Genomic DNA, 20524 nt, shown 5'->3' on the forward strand with positions numbered 1-20524 from the left:
CACGTGACGAAAATTAAATAAATACGGAATAATAAATAAGACGTGATAAATAAAAGACTAAATAAATAAAAACTATAACATAAAAATGAATAAAGGAAAATAATTTAAATAAAATAAAACGAGTCTAGTCCTCGGATAATACCTCAAGATCGGTATCTGACAGTCGAAGTCGGTTGATTCCACGAGTTGTGATTTTTCGACGTTTTTGGTGTTTTTGATAAAATATTCAACTTTGGAAAATTTGGATTTTTTTGGGAAAAAAAAAATTTTCTCCAAAAAATTGACTTTCTCTCTCTAAAAATGTCTAGAGTGAGAAAGCTCCAAAAATTCTCCTCCTCCAAATGCATGGGGATCCGTGCCTTAAATAGGCAACGGATCTCGGAAGCTTTGGGCGACGCCCAAAAAAAATTGGGCGTCGCCCAAAGCCGGTTGGGCGAACGCCCAACGAGCGTTGGGCGTCCGCCCAACGTCGCTGGGCGCTCGCCCAGCGGCCGTGGGGCGTGCGCCCCGCGCTGTCGGGCACGCGCGCCCAACGATCGTCGAGCGCGCGCTCCGTGCTGCCGGGCGTGTGCGCCCAGCGGACGTCGCGCGTGCGCTCCGCGCTGCCGGGCGTGCGCGCCCATCGGACGTCGCGCGTGCGCTCCGCGCTGCCGCTAGGCATTCACACCACGTCGCTGAGCACTCGCGAGCCGTCCATTCGACGACCGCAACTCCTACTGACCTCACGTCTTTTTATTATTATATATTTTTCCTTTAAAACTCCCGGAATCAACCACTCCAACCATCTTGTTACGGGTTTTCATCACAGGTCCTCCGACTCGGTGTCTACAGGGGCTTCAGAGGGAACTTCCCCATCTTTGGGAGTGTGTAGCAATAGTAAGTGATTGCCAAAAGTCTAGGGGACTATTATCAACAACCCACTTCAAATCGTGTGGATGAAAGAAACGAAATAAAATAAGCTTACTCCCCCAACTCAGTGATCGATAGTCCTTTGCGCGGCCTCTAGATACTCGTCATACGATGCTTAAAAATCTGAAAATTGAAATTTCTATATGTGACTAGCAATCCAACCATATAAAGCTTGTAATCAGCCGCGGTCGAGCCTTCAGCCGTATACATAAATTCGAATCCATCTTCGGTAATTGTGAGGTTTTGCAGTGCTGCTTCCATGGTTGGTGAGAATCTAATACTAAGAAGAAAAGGAATCAAAGTTGGTAAAGGGAAGCCGCCGGTGTTTGAGACCTCTCAAAAGGAGGAGCGTTCACAATAGGAACAGTAAAACATATTACATTAATATTTAGGAAAAGTATAAAAAAAAATGCTTGTGGTTTACCAAATTTACAAACAGAGGCATGTGGTTTAAAAGTTCACAAATAAAGGTTCACTACGCCAAAACCCTCTTCAGACGACGGTTAAAAACCGTCGTCTCGAACGATATAAATCTGTCACATGGCTCGCTGCTGTCTGTTGATGCTTCAGATGACGGTCACGTTCTGTCATCCGTAATAGCCTCACATGACAGCGACCAAATAGCGGCATATCATCTGACCACTACTTATATACGGATTATCTAATAACAACTGTCATGGAATATATGTTCTCATGACACCATTTTTAAATAATCTGTCAAAATATTAAGTTAAAATGGAGGTGTTATGTTAATGTAATGACAGTTTTTGTTTTCTCGACTGTCATCATAACGTAATTCACATGATATAATTTATATTAAATTCTATCATTGGAACATAATTAGTATGGCAGTTTGTTATCAGTTCTGTATCGTTAGATAGAAAGTAAGATGACATTTTCTTATAAGAATTTTGTCATTGTTTTTTTTTTTTGGTTTTTACCTCTTCCATGAACCTGTATATATAATCAAAGTAGATTGCAAATAATGTGCAAATAACCTTTATATATAACAATAAACTTGTACATATGTGAATATCACAATCCTAACCAAAGGTTTCTCGTTACAAAACTAACATTTAACTATATAAGAAGTCTAACACCTAAACCTTGAATCTCTTGACTTGTTATGCCCATTCTTTGCATGTTTCCTTCCATCCATTTGCTCCCTGCAACATAAGATACACAAGTTAATTGAGTGCTGATCTTAATGCCAAGTGCATCTATTATGCCACACACTTTAGTAGCCTAATTTGGGCCATTACATGTAATTCATATTGACATAAAATGAGGGTAAAAGAAACGGCTCACTAGAGATGCATGAAATTCTGATAGCACATAATCTGCAGTTTATTGAAAATAAAGTAATTCCTACCATAGAGAGATATTTTCTGTTGAGTCCGAGAGGAGACAAATAAAGTTAAAAATATTAGATGATCTTAATAGATAAACTTATATAGAACGCATTAACTCTTGAAAGCTAACTTTGCATCATTAAAGAATTCCAAAATGTTGAAATGTTTTGAAATTGGAATAATGCTAATTCATACTTAATTAACTTCTAAATTGGAATAATGCTAATTCTCTAATGTCCAGCTTTGTCCTATACCACAAACCCAATTAAGATTCCACATTGCACTAATTGTATTACATCAATATAAGCTTAACGTCTAAAAAGGGTATCAATTTAGACTTCACGTACAAAATAGCATCAATATAGGCTTAACGTTTAAAAAGAGTACCAATTTAGACTTCACGTATAAAATAGCATCAATATAGGCTTAACGTTTAAAAAGGTACCCATTTAGGCCTCGATAACGGAACGAGACACGTCATTGATATTACTCCGTTAAGTGTTGTCAATTGTACGTGGAGGGAGAAATCAGAACTTAACTGAGTAATAGGAATGACATGTCTAATCCGTTCACGGTGCCTAAATTGATACCCTTTATTAAACTTGAAGCCTATATTGGTGCTATTTTGTACGTGGAGCCTAAATTGATACTTTCCAAAAACCATAGACCTATTTTTGGTACCTTATCTCTCATAGAGAAAAAAATGGCATACAAATCATCATGGAACAACATCAACACAATTACTAATTGTGGAATTTGGTGTTCATTATATAAAAAGGCAAACTAAAACAGAATAAATATTTAAAAAGCAGCACCAATAGAACTCAAAGTAAGAACATCCATTTCAATTTCACAAGTACTGCTAATGTCGAAGATCTTATTCACATGTATAACTCTACCAACAACTATTATTAATATAATTATTAATTGGTAGCAGAAAGATACAAGCAAAATTTCAAACCTGCATCCTGAATTATTAATTCGTGCATCCTGAATTTCAAACCTGCAAAGTTGAATAAAACCAGAAAGATACAAGTAAAATTCACTACCCCAAAGATGGTTTGCTGCTTTGTTTACAACCATCATCATATGCCACATAACTTATTCTGATTTCTCGTTCGATCTGTATGGCAATATTGGTTCAGAACTTATGCTAGTAAATTCTGAGACATTAAAGGGAAACAGAACAAGGGAGAAATAACATTTGCAGACTAATCAATGATTGAAATTCGCAGTAAGCATCAAGCATAACCTCACAAACTCATGATTACCCAATGGAAATCTAAATAGGGGGCTCACATTGCTTTGATGAAAAAGCGCTCCAATGGAGACTTATTCTAGGAGTCTGAGGTAGCAACTCAAATAAAATGGGTGTTTGCAAATACCCCATAAGAATTCGGACAAATTATGCTAATGGCTCCCTCCAAACAATCTCCCGACAGGGAGATTGATTTCACCAAGGAAATTACTAATACACTAAAAATTATGCTGTATGTATGAACACATGGATTACAATTTACCTATTCAGCGCAGGCTACCAACTTATCTTTCTAGGGACCTTCTGCAATGACAATAGAGAATTTTTGTTGAGCATGTAAGGCAATAGCAGGACTTGCAATAGAAAAAAAATCAATTTTTAAATGATTTATGAAAGTGGCCAAACTTGTTACCTTCTTGCTTTATGAAAAAATCCTAAGTGCATTTAAAATTCACTACCACATCAATCTGTGCGAGTTCATCAAGGATCTCCTGCATATATTCAAAAGACAATCAAAAGAAAAGGGATAGAGCAGTGTCAAGTGATTATAGCAAATTTATACCAAAAATCAAAAATCAAAACCAAATTTAGCATTTGAGGCATCCAGAAAGTAGATAATATTCCAATTGCCAACAGCTAGGATCTCCAAGAACAAGGAATTTGCTTAGCATGCCAATTAAAAGCAACTCGACAAGGAAAACTTGAAACTGACAACCCCAACATATCTATGTACAACAATCAATTTTCAGCCTGCCATATCTAGCAGTTTTAATTTACAACAGACATAAACCTATGCACGTAATCTATGTATTGCCATTTGGAAACAGAAAAAGTTTCTTAAACCGTTTTTATATCATAAAATATCTTAATAGTAGGTTCAATCGACGGGAATATCATCTAACCATGACCATTCATTTCTGAAACGTTGTTAATTTCTAGAATAAACAAGATACGAAAAATAGATTCATCAAGTATCCACAAAATCAAGCGATCATGATTATTATCAGGAACACATGAGTAGCACAAGAATCCAAAGCCCTGATGAAGTTCTACAATTAACGTACAACAAATTCCCGAATATAAAATAAAATCATCAAAATCAACGGCAAGAAAAAAGAAATTTGAACAATTAAATAGAAAGGAATCAAGACCTGTTTGTATAGAACGGTGCCCATATGGACAAATCAATCAACAATAATTATAAACAAAACCCCCAAATTCAATAAATTAAGGTTAGGGTTTTAAAAAAGCGTGGTCATACCACCAACATAGCTAAATGGAAAAGGTATTAGAGGTCTAGGAACAAACCTCAGGCCCAAAGAGCAACGTTCCACTTTTTGATTTCAGATCGCTTATGTTTCTTGGCGGAAGAAGAAGATGCTCGAACTGCCTTCACTAGCTGGTACCATGGTCATGTCTAACATAAACCCATAGCCTGAAGAAATTGATAGAGAGGAGAGATGGAAGGCGAATGAGGTTTATAGCGAAGATATCGATATTTTTAGGTTTTCTGAGAGAGACAATGAAGAATGAAAGAGGAGAGAATAACCTAAAGAGAGAAAAGGGGTAAAATCGTATATTTGGAGTTTTGGGCGCACGTTCAATTTTTGATACTTTTTGCTCCGCCGCGAAAGTTAGAAAATTTTAGATTTTTGTTTACTAGCAACAATGACAGTTCAATTTAATAAGTGTCATCTGATGGTTAAGTGACTTTTCAATTAAAATCGTGTTTCTTTGCGATGACAGAAGACTATAATCGTAGCGTCGTATGAGAATCGAGCGCGTTTTTAATTAAGCTTTGAGATGACAGAATTTCAAAATACTGTCACGAAAATATATCAAACGACACGAAAACAAATGTCTGTCATGTATCTTGTGTCATGTGAAAGAGAAAATGACATAGTGGTTTATGGTATGTTTTATTTACAAAACAAAGTATTACAATTACACATTTAAGTTCTAATTACATACAAAGACATTTTTATCTTAACAAAAATTATACTTACATATTAACAAAATATAACCCTCGAAAAAAACAACTTTCTAAATCGAAACCATGAATAGTATGGTGGAATTTTACGTTTTTTTTACTAATCTGGCAATTTATGAATTAAATTGATATTTAAGTTCATTTTACACAGTTGCAATTTGATTTTGGGACATATGTTTTGTTAATATATAAATATAATTGAAAAAAATTTAAAAAAATGCTCTTATTGTCATCGATTACTTAAAAGTTTAATTTTAAATACTTTGTTTTGTAAAAAAAACATACCACATACCTCTATTTGCAAACTTTTAAACCACGGACCTCTATTTGCAAATAAGGTAAACCACAAGTATTTTTTTCATACTTTGCCCTTAATATTTGTAGACGAAGCCTACCTCGACGAGCTTTCACCCACGGGAGGTCTGCCATGACTACTACGGTGTTGTTTGGACTCGAGGTCCACTAGAGAAAACGACTAGCTCGGCAGGGCCGGTTTCGGAGAAAGAGTCGCCACCTGGATTTTAGGTCCGAGAATGTTACTGAGATTCCTTGCGGGAAGCAAGTGGGTTCGGGAAGTTAGGTACGCTTGGGGAAGGTTAATATCTCCTCGAAAGGAAATATTAAGCACCCCAAAATCGCCCGGTGAACCCACCGGCCTCCTACTTAGCATTTCTAAATACAATCAAGCTATTAATAACTCTTTTAAGCTTTTTAAATTCGTTTTGAATGTGATTTGTTTGGAAAAAATCATTTTTGTTTCATGTCATATTGCACAATTGTATACAAAAGAAAATAAAGAAAATATTACAACCCTAAAAGCAATGAAATATGTACAAAATTAAATACAATCACATCCGGGCATTCCCGGGTCTTCAATCCGCACCAAAATAATGTTTCTCCATACTCATATCAACCAAAATAAAAGATTAGAATCAAATAACATAGTTGTACAATTAGTTATGGTGTAAAAATGGACAAAGGACTAAATTGAATAAACTTAAAAAGTTTATTTAAGGGCCTAATTGAAAGAAAGTGGAAAACTTTAAATTAAGGACCAAAGTGAATAAAATATAAAGTTCCAAAATAGGGACTAGAATGAATAAAAGTAAAAGTTCTAAATTAGGGACTAGAGTGAATAAAACGAAAAGTTCTAAATTAGGGATTAGAACGAATAAAACAAGAAGTTCTAAATTAGGGACTAAAACGAATAAATAAAAAATTATTAGTTAGGAATCAAAGAAATAGAAAAGAAAGTTTTATTATAACTATTGGTGTCTAAACGATCGTGAGATAAAATTTATCTCGAGTTGATTCGTTTATCCCAAATCATTGTTATGAACGAAAAGAACCAATTAGATCAATAATATTAACTTGTAATATTATTAATATCAGAAAGAATAAAAGTATATAAAGAAAGAGGAGGTTGATTGAAATAAATAAAAAGGCTCAAAACAAATGATTTAACTGGTAAATCATTGCTTTATGGTTAAATTAAATCAATTTAAGGATCAAATATATAAAGAAAATATATTTGATAGCCTATTGACAATAAAAATCAACAATGAAAAATAAAATCAGAAAGGGGAAGAACAATCTATATTTCAGAGTACCAAATATTAAATAATAGACAAAAATTTTCCCTCAGAAACCTTTACCTAGGTTGTAGGATGATTGGAAAAATCACAAATATGGAACACGGGTGATGAACGCTAAAAACTAGAATTTATTTGGAGTGGTTTGGTAGAATTTCGGCTATCTCCCAGTGTATTTTCGTCCTATTTTCGTCTCCCTATACTGGTCTAAAGAGCTGCTATTTATGGATTTTAATTAGGGTTCGGGGTCAGTTTTGGAATTAATGAAATGAGACAGGGACTAAAAGGGATTTTCAACCCTTTTCTTTAAGGGTTTGATTGGATGGAGAGTTTAGAGGGGTTAGTAAGGGAATGGTTAGTAAGGGTTGATAGAAACCCTTGTTTGGGAGGAGGAAGGGTTAGTAAGGGTTTCTACAAACCTATGTTTGGAACACAAAAAAATTAGGAGGGTAAGGGTTTAGGGGGGTTTTGAAGGGTTTCTTTTTAACAAATTGCATCCAATTTTGAACCCTCCAATTTGGTGGGTTTGGAAAGATTAGAAATTACCCTTCCTTCCCATTCCTTCCCTTTCCTTACCTTTCCCTACCATTCTCTACCCTTCCTTTATTAACCCTTCCCTACCCTTCATCCAATCAAGCCCTAAAGGTTGCGCCGCAACCTAATTAACAAGGTTTTTTTTTAAATTAAATTAAAGATAAAGGTGGGACAGTAGCTGACGCGCGCGTCAGAACTGACCCGCTGCCACGTGTCAGGTGCGTGCCAATCACGCGCCGACACGTGGCACCCTCCGGTCTCAAACGTATTTTAGGTCTGAAACTGTCCTTAACGAGCTCCGATTTCGACGATTTTTATTTCGTTGGACTCGTCTTGACGAGACGGACATTTTAATACCCAACAACCTATGGTTAAAAATTACCCGAACTAAGATTATTGTCCATCTTCATCCCGGGTTTCATCTGAAACTTCATTTGGTCATAACTTATTTGTTAGACCTCCGAATTGAGCCCGGGAAAGTGCGTTACGACACTCTCGGGAGAAACGACCCACTAAGATATCCTAAAACTCATTTTAGCTCTTTTAAAATTTTGGTTTTGGATAGAAAAGGGTTGACTTTGACTTTCTAACGAGAGATTTTTCTGTGATCCATTTCTGATCATATTTCCAATCATCTTTAAAAGGTTTTCATCACAGGGCTACGACTCCAGTGTCTATAGTTGCCCCTACTTTATCATGCACTGTGAGTTGTGTGCATTTTTAGAAAACTGAATTCAAAGTAGATGTTTTGAGAAAAACGGTTTTTGCCCCTACTTTGAAGATGTAGAAAGAAAATGAGTGTAATGGAACAAAGTGTGATAAAGTAAATACTCATCTGGAGTTGGAGGATGTTGTGATTGATTCATCGATCCAGTCTCTTAAACGACTGGGAGCAAATGGATATCTGATTATTGATCTCTTCAGCGATCTCAGATTCTAGGTCTCTTCAACGACCTGTTGTTGTGGATCTCTTGAACGATCTCTGATTTGTAGGTCTCTTCAACGACCTGTTATGGTTGTGGATCTCTTGTGTGATCCTAGATTATGGTCTCTTCAACGACCTGTTATTGTGGATCTCTTAAGCAATCCTAGATTGTAGGTCTCTTCAACGAACTGTTGCGGTTGATCTCAGCGATCTCAGATTGTAGGTCTCTTCAACGACCTGTAGTTGTGGATGTCTTCAACGATCCTGGGTTGTAGGTGTATTCAACGACCTATAGTGGTTGATCTCAGCGATCTCAGATTGTAGGTCTGTTCAACGACCTGTAGTTGTGAATGTCTTCAACGATCTTGGGTTGTAGGTGTCTTCAACGATATATAGTTGCGGATGTCTTCAATGATCCTGGGTTGTAGGTGTCTTCAACGACCTGTAGTTACGGATGTCTTCAACGATCCTGGGTTGTAGGTGTCTTTAACGACCTGTAATTGCGGATGTCTTCAACGATCCTGGGTTGTAGGTGTCTTCAACGACCTGTAGTTGCGGATGTCTTCAACGATCCTGGGTTGTAGGTGTCTTCAACGACCTATAATTACGGATGTCTTCAACGATCCTATGTTATAGGTGTCTTCAACGACCTGTCCCAAAAGTTGATTATTCTTGTCAAATAATCCACTTGTGAGCTACAAAACCCCACTCTCCCTTCAGGAGCCATTTGGCTTTGTTGAATTGATGATAATTTTTCTGTGACCCAACTCTTCCTTCGGAAGCCATTTGATCTGCAGAGGAAAAAACCCCACTCTCCCTTCAGGAGCCATCTGGCCTTGTTTAATTGATGATAATCTTTTCTGCGACCCAACTCTTCCTTCAGAAGCCATCTGATCTGCAGAAGACAAAACCCCACTCTCCCTTCAGGAGCCATCTGGCTTTGTTGAATTATCGATGATAATTTTTCTGTGACCCAACTCTTCCTTCGGAAGCCATCTGATCTGCAGAATACAAAACCCCACTCTCCTTTTAGGAGCCATCTGGCCTTGTTTAATTGATGATAATCTTTTCTGCGACCCAACTCTTCCTTCAGAAGCCATCTGATCTGCAGAAGACAAAACCCACTCTCCCTTCAGGAGCCATCTGGCTTTGTTGAATTATCGATGATAATTTTTCTGTGACCCAACTCTTCCTTCAGAAGCCATCTGATCTGCAGAAGATAAAACCCCACTCTCCCTTCAGGAGCCATCTGGCTTTGTTGAATTATTGGAATTCTTCTCATGGGCTGACTCTTTCTTCAGGCTGCTATTGAGAAATTTTTCTGTCTATTGACAATTCTGTTGTTTTGCTTAGGACTAAATTTTCTCACTCAATGCCCCTGGATTCTCTTGCTTCAGAAGATGTTGTTTTGGTGACAATCCCTGGAGTTTCAGGTATTCCCTGCAATAAAGCAAGATGCCCATTTTCTCGTCGAGTTGACATCAAATCAAATGACAAATGTGTAGTGATGCGTATGTAGCCTAATGTATGCATGTATGCATGAGTGTGTGAATGAATGTGTGTGCTAGACGTGCATTTTACTCTGTGTTGTTACATTGGTACATGTGTGAAGATTATGCATGAATGGATGAAATGATTTTATAGATTCTCTTTTCCAGACTCGAGAGATGGGGCGTCTTTAGGATCAATGGATGATGTTTTGACGATATGCCCATTTTGTGAGAGCTTATACTGTCTGCAAATGATGATGATAGATAAGTCTGACATGAGAAGTTCTGGGGGCAAGATTTCAGCTTGATGAGGATAGATAGGTCTGACATGAGAAGCTCTAGGGGTGAGGTTTCAGCTTGATGAGGCTCATATCTTTTTTTTTCAGGGGAACGCGGACACAGGTGGTGCATGGCTATCGTCAGCTCGTGCCGTAAGGTGTTGAAAGTGTTGATATGTTCGTTTTTCCCTAATTTTTGCCTAAGTCGCCCTTTTCGGGTTTTCAACTCAGCGGGATCTCTCTATTGTTCTCTATCTCTCCTTTTGCCTGAACTGCCCATATGGGTTTTCAATTAAGCTTTTTAACATCTCACAGTTTTTTCTCTATCTCTCCTTTTGCCTGGATTGCCTCTTTTGAGGTTTTCAATCCAACATTTTCTTTATTTTCCTTGATGCGAGAGAATTTGGATAGTTTAAAGTGCATGGTCCCAATATCCATTTCTTTGTTGATTCCTATACTCAGCATCAAATGTGAGTTGGTTCTCAGTCTTTTGACCAGTGGAGATGCCTTCTGAATGGGCTGAAGGATGATCGGGTCATGCAGATGTACCCTTGATGAAGATTGCAGTTTGGGTGCTAACCAGAGTTTCAAGTGGGTGGATGCCTGTGAAAAACTTTAGGTGAGGCCTCATTTGCATTTATATTGTGGAACACCACCGTTGGGAGTGAACCATTGTCACTCGCTATGCTGATTGGTATGTGCATACAAATGAGTAGTGAAGAACTCGATATATTACTCAGTTTGGACCGGAGTTCACTACTCTTGATGATTACAAATGCAAGATGCTTCAGTCAAAGTCGTCTCTTGAAATGACAACAGAGGAGCAGAGAGACCAAGCTTCAAGAAGCATAGAGATGGAGGAGTAGTCTTTTTTTACTCAAATCTTATTTATTCGATTTTTTTTTTTTTTTGAAATTTCACTTGAGGTGAGATATCTATTGATTCAGACATTTCATCGTATATACAACTTCTAACTGTTCAACTCACTTGGCAAATATACATTGAATTGTTTATTGCTCAGATTCCTAACCACTGTCACTGAAGTGCGCCTTTACAGGTTTTCACGTTTCAGCTATTTTATTTCCTCACTTTTGTTCCCAGAATTTTCAAATGAATGCCTTTTAAGGGTTTTCACTCATTGGGGAAGTCCCTTATTGTTGCATAGGTCATCCTTTGCAGATTTTCAACCTATCGGGATTTTTTCTCATTTTTTCATTTTTTATGAGAAGGATTTCTTGGCTTCACTGAGGGTGATTGTCTTCCCAAAATTGTGGTCATCCCTGTTTTCACTTAACTGCACTCTTGATCTTGGCTACGGACTTCCATGTTGGATATGAACTTTCTGAGAACACGATTGATTGAGGGTGATCGTCTTCCTAAACTTGTGGTCGTCCTTGTCTTCATTTAACTGTACTCTTGATCTTAGCTTGAAATTTTCATGTTGGATATGAACTTCTGAGAGCATGATTGATAGACTCCAGATTTTCTTCCTTGACTAAAGTGAGATTTTCTTGAAGGCCTGATTAGCCACTTGTGAGGCACTATTGATCATTTTTTCCTGAAGCCACTTAGTTGACTGCGTTGACTTTTAATCTCATTAAAATTTTGAAGGATCTTCTTCCAAGATGGCTTTGGATGGCCTCATCTTCATTTCTTATTGCTAGACTTTGCCCCCTGAATTTTTCTGGAATCTTTTTTGTAGTCTTGGATTATCACATCATGGATTTGGATCTTGTCGTTCCTCATGGAATAAGTTCATTCATCATTTATGGATCAGTTGCCTTTTCATGCTTCAATCTGAATGGTGTATCCAGGTAACTGTGTCCTTTTTGGAATTAGAGATGACCTTCTCACAGAAATCTTAGTGCTTGAGACCAATATGATTTCGTCTTACTTACTCGCCTCTTTGAGCTTTATCAATTGTTGCTCGACGTAGGTTAGAACTCTTCGCTTGATGAATTTAGGTCTTGCTTATCACTGTAAGGCCAAGGAAACCCTTCTCATGATTTATTTTGTGTAATTCACTCCATTGATTTTCTCTCTTCAGTGGTTAAGTTCTGAGCAATAAGTATATTTTTGAGACTTTCGCCCGTGCCATGATAACAATGGAAGTGTTTCAAATGAGTGAATGTCAAGTGCTGATATGTGGGGCAGATGAGAATGTACAAAATTATCAATATCGCACAAAACATAATTTTATTGAAATCAAAAGAGTAATTCATGACGTCTTATTGAACAAAAACAAAGGTAAAAGATAAAGACTAAGAATGCAATCCTCCATTCTCATGCTGCTTCAAGGAGCTTTAGGTGCCTCTGCTTCATTAGTGTCCTCAATCTCGAGAACTTCTTCTTCAACTCCCTTTGATTCGTTTTGGAGTTCCTCTGTTCAAGGCATTGTTGAAGGATTCACTTGTGGGATGAATTTGGATCACTTAACTTTCCTGTGTCAATAAGATCTTGAATCTCATGCTTCAACCTAGTACAATAATTTGTCTCATGACCATGCTTTTGGTGGAAATTGCAGTACCCATTACGTTTAGCTCGAACAGAGGCTAAGGCATCACTAGCTGGCAATGGATGGAGCAAATTAAGCCTTTGTAGAATCTCGAGCACTTCAGACAATGGTTGAGTAAAAGTGGAGAATTTCCTTTTCACTTTAACAGACTGAGGGTGTGATGAAGGGTGAACAACTCTGTTAAACTTACTTCCCCAATTGGGTGGAACTTGTTGTTGTTGAGGAGTAGGTAAATGCGCGATAGGTCTTCGTGGAGTGGATGTTGGTGGAACAAACTGTGGTATGAACTGGAAAATAGGCTCCACACTAGCAGCTTTGGGGGTCTCAATAATCAGCGAATCATTCAGGGTCTCTCGGATCACCTTTTTTAGCTCAGTCTTGAATTCAATGGAAGAAAGAATATCAGGGAGGACTTGCTTAATTGCTTCTCGGAGGTCAGGATCTCTAACCATCCCCTTGGAGTTTTGAATTTCCTTCCTTACTTCTCTAATTCGGCCAACTGCTTCATCAGTCATATCATTCTCAAAAGCCTCTTTGATGTTAAGAGCATGCTTGATCTCATCAGACAGGAGGCACTCCACTAAGCTCTTTTGCACTTTGCTCTCAAGGTTATGGTCTAAATCACTAGATTGTGCCATGACTGTGATCTAAACACGAAAAAGGAAAAGATGCATGAGTGAGACATTCTAGACATTGTGAATTTGGATGATTTTAATACATGAACAAGCTGAATGTCGGAGCTACCTATTTGTGCGTTCTACAAATGGATGTATGATTTATGCATGATTTGTGGTGTGTGCCTTTTTTATTTTTACAGAAAGAAAGAAAAAGAAAACAAAACCAACAAACAGTTAGTCATAGCACACATAGCACATATCACAACATTATTCCTTCCAACCTTATTCCTCCCATACACGTATTGGTTCAGGTCATTTCCTAGGATTTTGGCTTTGGTTCGTTTTGCATCAACGGGGGATGCACGAAACCGACGACATGCATAACTCTCAAAGCAATGTAAATCAATCATCATACAAGGTTGGACCTTAGGTTGCCCTTAGGATAGACCGTATCAGTTTTTTAGGTCACGTGGGACCATAGGATACATCATGGGCTATCTTAACGGTTAGGGTCTTGTTTAGGACAAACTATACCAATCTAGTCTATAGAATTCACCTGTTTCATCATTTGGAGTTTTAAGCCTCCTCAGGGTGATTTCCAAAACTTGGATATAGCAAAGGTTGTCCTAGACAAGTCGATGTCTTTTTAAAATAGGTTATGTCGGCTTTATTTCGAAAGTACCCTTAGGATAGAGTTGAAATCTCTACTGGGGTTTTCTCTCGTTTCAAGTATGACACGTACTACCTTTAAATGACATGTTTGTTTCGTTTACTATAGGTTGTACCAACCTTGATCTCCATTACTGTTTTGATTCGAAAGAGATGAAAAGCTCTTTTAAGTAAACAGAGACTTTGGGTGTAGTACATCCTATACTAAAAGACTTGAAACCCTATTCTTTTGACATAGATTATAGCAAACTGAAATTTGAATTCTAATATGACATGACTTGGACAAAAGATGCCAAAGTGGTCTTTTTGAATCATGGTGTGTACCGACCTTAGATTTCATTTTTCCTTTATTGACGAAAGAGGTGAAATCTCTTTTTGGGAAACATGAAATTTTTGGGTCTAGTACAAGTCATGGTTAAAGAGACTACTTAGTTCCTTTCAGAATAGGTCATGCTAGATTAGAATTTTGCTCCTTCTTTCGGGTTTGAACAAAGAGGTAAAATCTCTATGAAAGAGGTATGAAACTTCAGGTATGTCATAGGCTATAACAAAAGACAAACAAAAGGCCAAAATACAATGGAAAATCAAAATCATTATTAGGGTCATGCTTTATCCTAAGGGAAGTAACTAAAGCCATTACATGAGGTTTGGTTGAGACATGGGGACCATTGCAAAAAGATCAAACTATTCCTTTCGAATGGAGTTAGAATAGTCCAAAACTTTTTACAAGGGGGCATTGACACTAGGTAGGCCCCAAGTATCGAATGGATTCTTGGAGAACTTTCGTGAGAATTGCCCAAAAGGTTTTCTTTTGTATGCAAATGCTATGCGAACTTAAAAGAGAGTAAGAATAGTTCAAAAAGTACAGAAGAAATTGCTTTTCGGAATCAACTTCTCTTTATCCCCAGCAGAGTCGCCACTGTAGACGAAGCCTACCTCGACGAGCTTTCACCCGCGGAAGGTCCGTCATGACTACTACGGTGCTGTTTGGACTCGAGGTCCACTAGAGAAAACGACTAGCTCGGCAGGGCCGGTGTCGGAGAAAGAGTCGCCACCCGGATTTTAGGTCCGAGAATGTTACTGAGATTCCTTGCGGGAAGCAAGTGGGTTCGGGAAGTTAGGTACGCTTGGGGAAGGTTAATATCTCCTCGAAATGAAACATTAAGCACCCCCAAAATCGCCCGGTGAACCCACTGGCCTCCTACTTAGCATTTCTAAATACAATCAGGCTATTAATAACTCTTTTAAGCTTTTTAAATTCGTGAGGTATGTGTGATATGTGTGAATTTTCACAAAGGTTGTAAATCTGTTTTAATTAGAGATTTAAAGTAGGCAAAAAAGATGAACTCATACACACAATTACCAAAACAAAATGAAATTGACATTTACAAACAAACTCGGGCATTCCCGAGCATTCTTTCCCTTTTGACGTTGTTGAAATAAACTTGGCTGCACATAAAATCAATTAACAATATCAAACAAGTAAGAACAAGGAAAAAGTCCATATTCTGGTCATTGCCTGCCGTGGCAGCGTGCCTCTAAGGGCACACCCTGCCATGGCAAGGTCCCGTCTACGAGATAAATTCTGCACCACAAACTTCGGTTTATCCCTTAACTCAACCAAAATAAACACATTAGTAAACTTCCAGCACATATATAATGGTAAAACATTGAATGACCACAACATACTTGAGTTAACACTTGAAGATCATTAAAATAGAAAGGAACATTATTTAAAAGCGATTTTATCCACTAAAATTGACAAAAATGATATTTAATATATTACAGAGGTTTTAAGACACTCAAGGAACATTAAAAAGTCAGTACAATGAAAAACGCTCGGTGAAAATTACAAAACGGGCGAACATGAGAGATTTGGCCCATTCTGCGCAGCACCCTGCCATGGCAAGGTGCACTCTACCGTGGCAGGGCGCACTCTGCCGTGGCAGGCAGCGCACTCTGCCGTGGCAGCGTGCACTCTGCCGTGGCAGCGTGCACTCTGCCGTGGCAAGGTGTGCCTCCGATATGTTAAAAACGTACAAAATCGATTCTAAAGTCGTGGATTACCCTCAGAATTTACCTTTCTGGAACCGAGGATTCTCAATGGAAGTGTGAGGACACAATTGAAATATTAAATCAACCTAAAGACTAGATTTTGGTCGCTCAATCTAAGATTTCTCACCTTAGGACCCTAATTTTCTCTCAAATTCCATGTTTCTAACTTAAAGAAGTTTAGACCTAGAAAGAGGAAGGCTAAGAGGTGTTTAATTGTAGCTAACCTTAACCCTAATTCGTTCTTATCTATTTATAGGAGAATAAAAGATATTTAAATCCAATTAAATGAAGTTAAATCCTATTAAAACTCCTAAAATCAATCCATAACCGAATATAGATTGGTTTTCCCTGATATTCTGATCAGTAAGCTAATTAGATAAGTTTGAGATGAGTGAGGAATTTAGAATTCGAATTTTATCACAATTGCACATACCCTGCCGTGGCAGGGTGCCCCCAGGACATACCCTGCCGCGGCAGGGTGTAGTCCCGATAGGGCCCGAACCACCAGAAATCTTTGTTAGGTCATAACTTTCTCATCTAATGTCGGAATCATGCACGGTTAATTGCGTTGAAACCCTTAAGACCAGAAGAACACTACTCTATAAGACCTTCAGAGCTAATTTTAACCGTATAAAAAGTCAACTTTTAGGTTAAACCTCGAGCTTGACCGAAACTTCCGTAAGTCATAACTTTTCCGTTGGACCTCTGATTTAGACGTGCCATATGGCGTTGGAAAGCTCATAAAGAGTAAAATGATATTATTTGATATTTGGGACCTAACTTGACTCCAATAATAATGTTGACTTTTACCTTGGACAGTTTGACCTTTTCTATGACTTTTTTTTACTTTCATTCAAATGTATTCCAAAACACTTCCATTGATCCCCTCTTTGTTGGATATCATCATAGGGTTCCGACTCCAGTGTCTACAGTTTATATTAATGATTAATTCATGACTTACCCTCTTTCAAAAACTATACAAGAAAGAATCAATTTATTTTTTTAAAATAAAAGCTAAGTGAAATGAAATATGTACAATTACCTCATATTTTTTTATTACCCACTTCAACAACTCCTGCTAGTTGGTTGCATATATGAGCTCAGCTTTCCCATTTTGCTCTTTGTCCTAATCTAACCATTTATGTAGTCGACAACTCTAGTTGGTTGATCTAAAAAAGATAAGAGATTCTCCACCGAATTGTCCTTTATAATTTTTTAGGATGGAAGAGAGAGTGAAAAATATATATAAGAGAAAAAAAGAGACAAAAATTTGAAAGAAAAATGAATGGAGGGATAAAATAAGGAGAGGAAAGTTAACATGTTGAAAAGAGAGTTAAGGTAAAAAAAATATGGGTCAATGGTAACAGCGGCCATGGATGTAATTTAATAAAAAATCCAGTGACTTTTATATTGCATTTTGAGAATCAACGATCATATTGTAAAAATTGGCAAAGTTCAATGACCATGAGTATAATTTACCTTCTAAAAATTAGAAGTATTTTATTGTTATTTTACAATAATACTTTGTAGCAAAATGCAAATAAGCTTAGTCTAATTTTGTGAGATTGGTTGAGTTTGGAAAATAGAAAATATACTTATAACTCAAAAAAAAAAATTGAGAGAAAAAAGCTCTGCTAGGGTTTCATGGTGAGAGACAAGAGGGTGAGAGAGAGATCTAGGGAAAGGGGGGCGGCGTCTGGTGAGGGTGGGATGCGGGGTAGGGCGGATCGGGAGGGGGTTTCGGGCGATGAGGGTGAGTGCGGCTCAGAATGGGAAAGAGATGGGAGAAGAGAGAGATCGAAGGAATTGGGGAAGGGGGGTGGTGGATCGATGGCGGGGTGTGGGGATTTATGCCACCGCTCGGTGTGGTAGGGGGCGAGGGGCGAGGGGCGAGCGCAAGGGGCGAAGCAGGCGGGTGGCGCGGGGGTTGGGAGTGAAGGAGGAGATAGGGGGTGAAGCAGGCAGGTGGCATGGTAGGGAGTTACGCGGATGTGGGGATGGGGTTAGGCGCTGGATTGATCCAGGCGGCCGGTGGGGTATCGGGTAGGGTGGGTTTTGCGCAGGCCGAGGCTAGCGCAGTGGGGATAGCAGATGCGGGTCGGATCCAGGCGGGTGTCGGGGATTCGGGTAGGGTAGGAGATTATAGGGGTGGTATGGTTAAGGGGAAAGAGGCTTCCTTCGAGACCCGGGTTGGTGGGGATGTGTCTCCTATTCCAATTGGAGATTTGGCAAATGAGTTTAATTCTGATCTTGGAATGGGGAGAATTTCATGGAAAGATACGGTGATGGGTGTTGTCGAGGAGGAGCCCTGTGTGAATGAAGATTTGATGGAGGGGGATTCAGAAGAGGTTCTTTCTGAGTCTGACGAAGAGGACGGTGACCAAGATGATCCGCTTTTTCTTGTGATCCGGCTTTCCTTGGCCGATAAGCGTGCTCTTAGGGCTAAATGGAAGCTTTCTCTAATTGTAACAGTGCTTGGTAAAATAATTAGTTTTAACTATTTCGCTCAGAGGATCCAGGCACAGTGGGCAAAGAAAGGGAAAGTCAGTATTACTAACCTAGAAAATGACTACTATGTAATTAAATTTACTAGGGCTGAGGACTTCAATGTTGTGATTAATGGGGGCCCGTACATTATTTCTAATCAAGTTTTGTCCTTAAAGCCATGGGTGCCCAATTTTAATCCATATGATTGCTCGGTAAAGAAAATTTTGACATGGGTTAGGTTCCCAGGGCTTCCAATCGAATATTATAATGAAAGCTTTCTTAATAAGATAGGCGGGTTTGTTGGCAAGGTCCACCACATGGATAAAACTACAATTGGGGCTATTAGAGGTAAGTTTGCGAGAGTGTGTATTGATGTTGACCTTGCTAAACCCCTTTTGACAAAATTATGTGTTCATAATAAGGTTTACTTTATTGAGTATGAAGGTTTACATAATATCTGTTTTGAATGTGGTATGTATAGTCATACATATGAGGGCTACCCCTAAGAGGGAGAAGATGTTGGAGGAGGTAGTTGAGGATGTTGTTGTAAGAGCTAAAGGGGTCCATGGAGAGGGGGGGAATTTTGGCCCCTGGATGGTTGCTAAGAGGTCGGGTAGACGAAGGACACGTCCTTCTGTGGTTTAGAATCATCCCCCTGATATTAATGGCGAGACTTCTCTGACTCATTCAATTTCTAATCCTGTTGTTAAAAAGAAGCCTAACCCAACAAATTCTAAAGGGTTAGGGGTTGCTCCGGTCATCACCTCAGGGTCCAGATTTGGGGCTCTGACTATTGAGGAGGTCCAAGAATCTGACCAGTCTGACGAACACATTGAGCAAAGCATGCCAGGCTTAGAATCTGATGAGCCATCAAATAATGTGGTTGAGACTGTTAATCCTCTTTTTGTTCCCAAAGGTGAAGCCCAGATTGGATCCCAAGCTCAGGCTTCTCAAGGGAAGGTGAAGTTAAATGAGGTTAGTATTCCTAATTACTGTGTTGAGCCTAGTATTGGGAAGGCTATGAGTGTTAACAAAATTAGTATGAAAAATCCTAAGGGTAAGCAGAAAATTGTCCATAGTTCTATGGTTTTGTCGGATAAGAGGGGACCTGCTGGTACCTCGGCGAGGCTCTCAGGAGCCCCTAATAAATACCTGGTTTAGGGTAGTGGGTGGGGTCAGTTGTCCTCCTTTCTATGGATTTGTTGGTTTGGAATATTAGAGGAGCGGCTACCAAGGCTACCCATATCCATGTTAAAGATTTAATTAAACAGTTTAATCCTTCTTGTTTTGTTTTAATGGAAACTAAGATTAGTGGAGTTAAAGCAGATGAGGTGGTTAAAAAGTTTAGGAACTAGAATTGTGTTAGATCGGAGGCTACTGGCCGGGATGGTGGGATTTGGCTATTCTGGAAGCCAGATCGAGTCCATTTCGATATTGTTAGTATGGATAAATAGTTTATTCATAGTAAAGTGAGCTTTTCTGGTAATAAACCTTTCTTTATTACCTTTGTGTATGCTGATCCTGTCCTGGCTAATCGGAAACAGCTTTGGGAGGTTCTTTACTCTATGAGTGTTAGTATGACTGAGTCTTGGTTTGTGGCTGGTGATTTTAATGATATTGCCCTTATGAGTGATCAGAGAGGGGGTGCGAATCACTATGTTAATCGTTGCCTCAATCATAAGCAAAATATGGATTTATGTGGGCTTTCTGATCTGGGTGCCGCTGGTCATAAGTTTACTTGGAAGCGTAATAGTACCTTTGTTCGTTTGGATAAAGTTTATGCTAATGTTTCAGCTCAAACTAGGTTTCCTGATGTGTCTGTGTTAAATCTTCCCTTTCGACATTCAGATCAC

The 20524-nt window shown here is 38.6% G+C and overlaps 1 long non-coding RNA gene across 2 annotated transcripts; it reads right to left on the minus strand.

Moving 5' to 3' along the window:
• Nucleotides 1-1892: 1892 nt before the first annotated feature.
• LOC136218446 (uncharacterized) lies at nt 1893-5094 on the minus strand. Of its 2 annotated transcripts, XR_010683796.1 has the most exons (5): nt 4828-5094; nt 3932-4010; nt 3782-3822; nt 3223-3264; nt 1893-2075 (listed from the first exon to the last, which is right to left on the minus strand). It is a non-coding gene; the product is annotated as an uncharacterized lncRNA (long non-coding RNA). The 2 variants fall into 2 exon arrangements; XR_010683795.1 differs by having other exon boundaries at nt 1893-3822; nt 4828-5081.
• Between the last annotated feature and the right edge of the window lie 15430 nt (nt 5095-20524).

Source organism: Euphorbia lathyris, chromosome 2 (genome assembly GCF_963576675.1).
Source record: "Euphorbia lathyris chromosome 2, ddEupLath1.1, whole genome shotgun sequence".
NCBI lineage: Eukaryota > Viridiplantae > Streptophyta > Magnoliopsida > Malpighiales > Euphorbiaceae > Euphorbia > Euphorbia lathyris.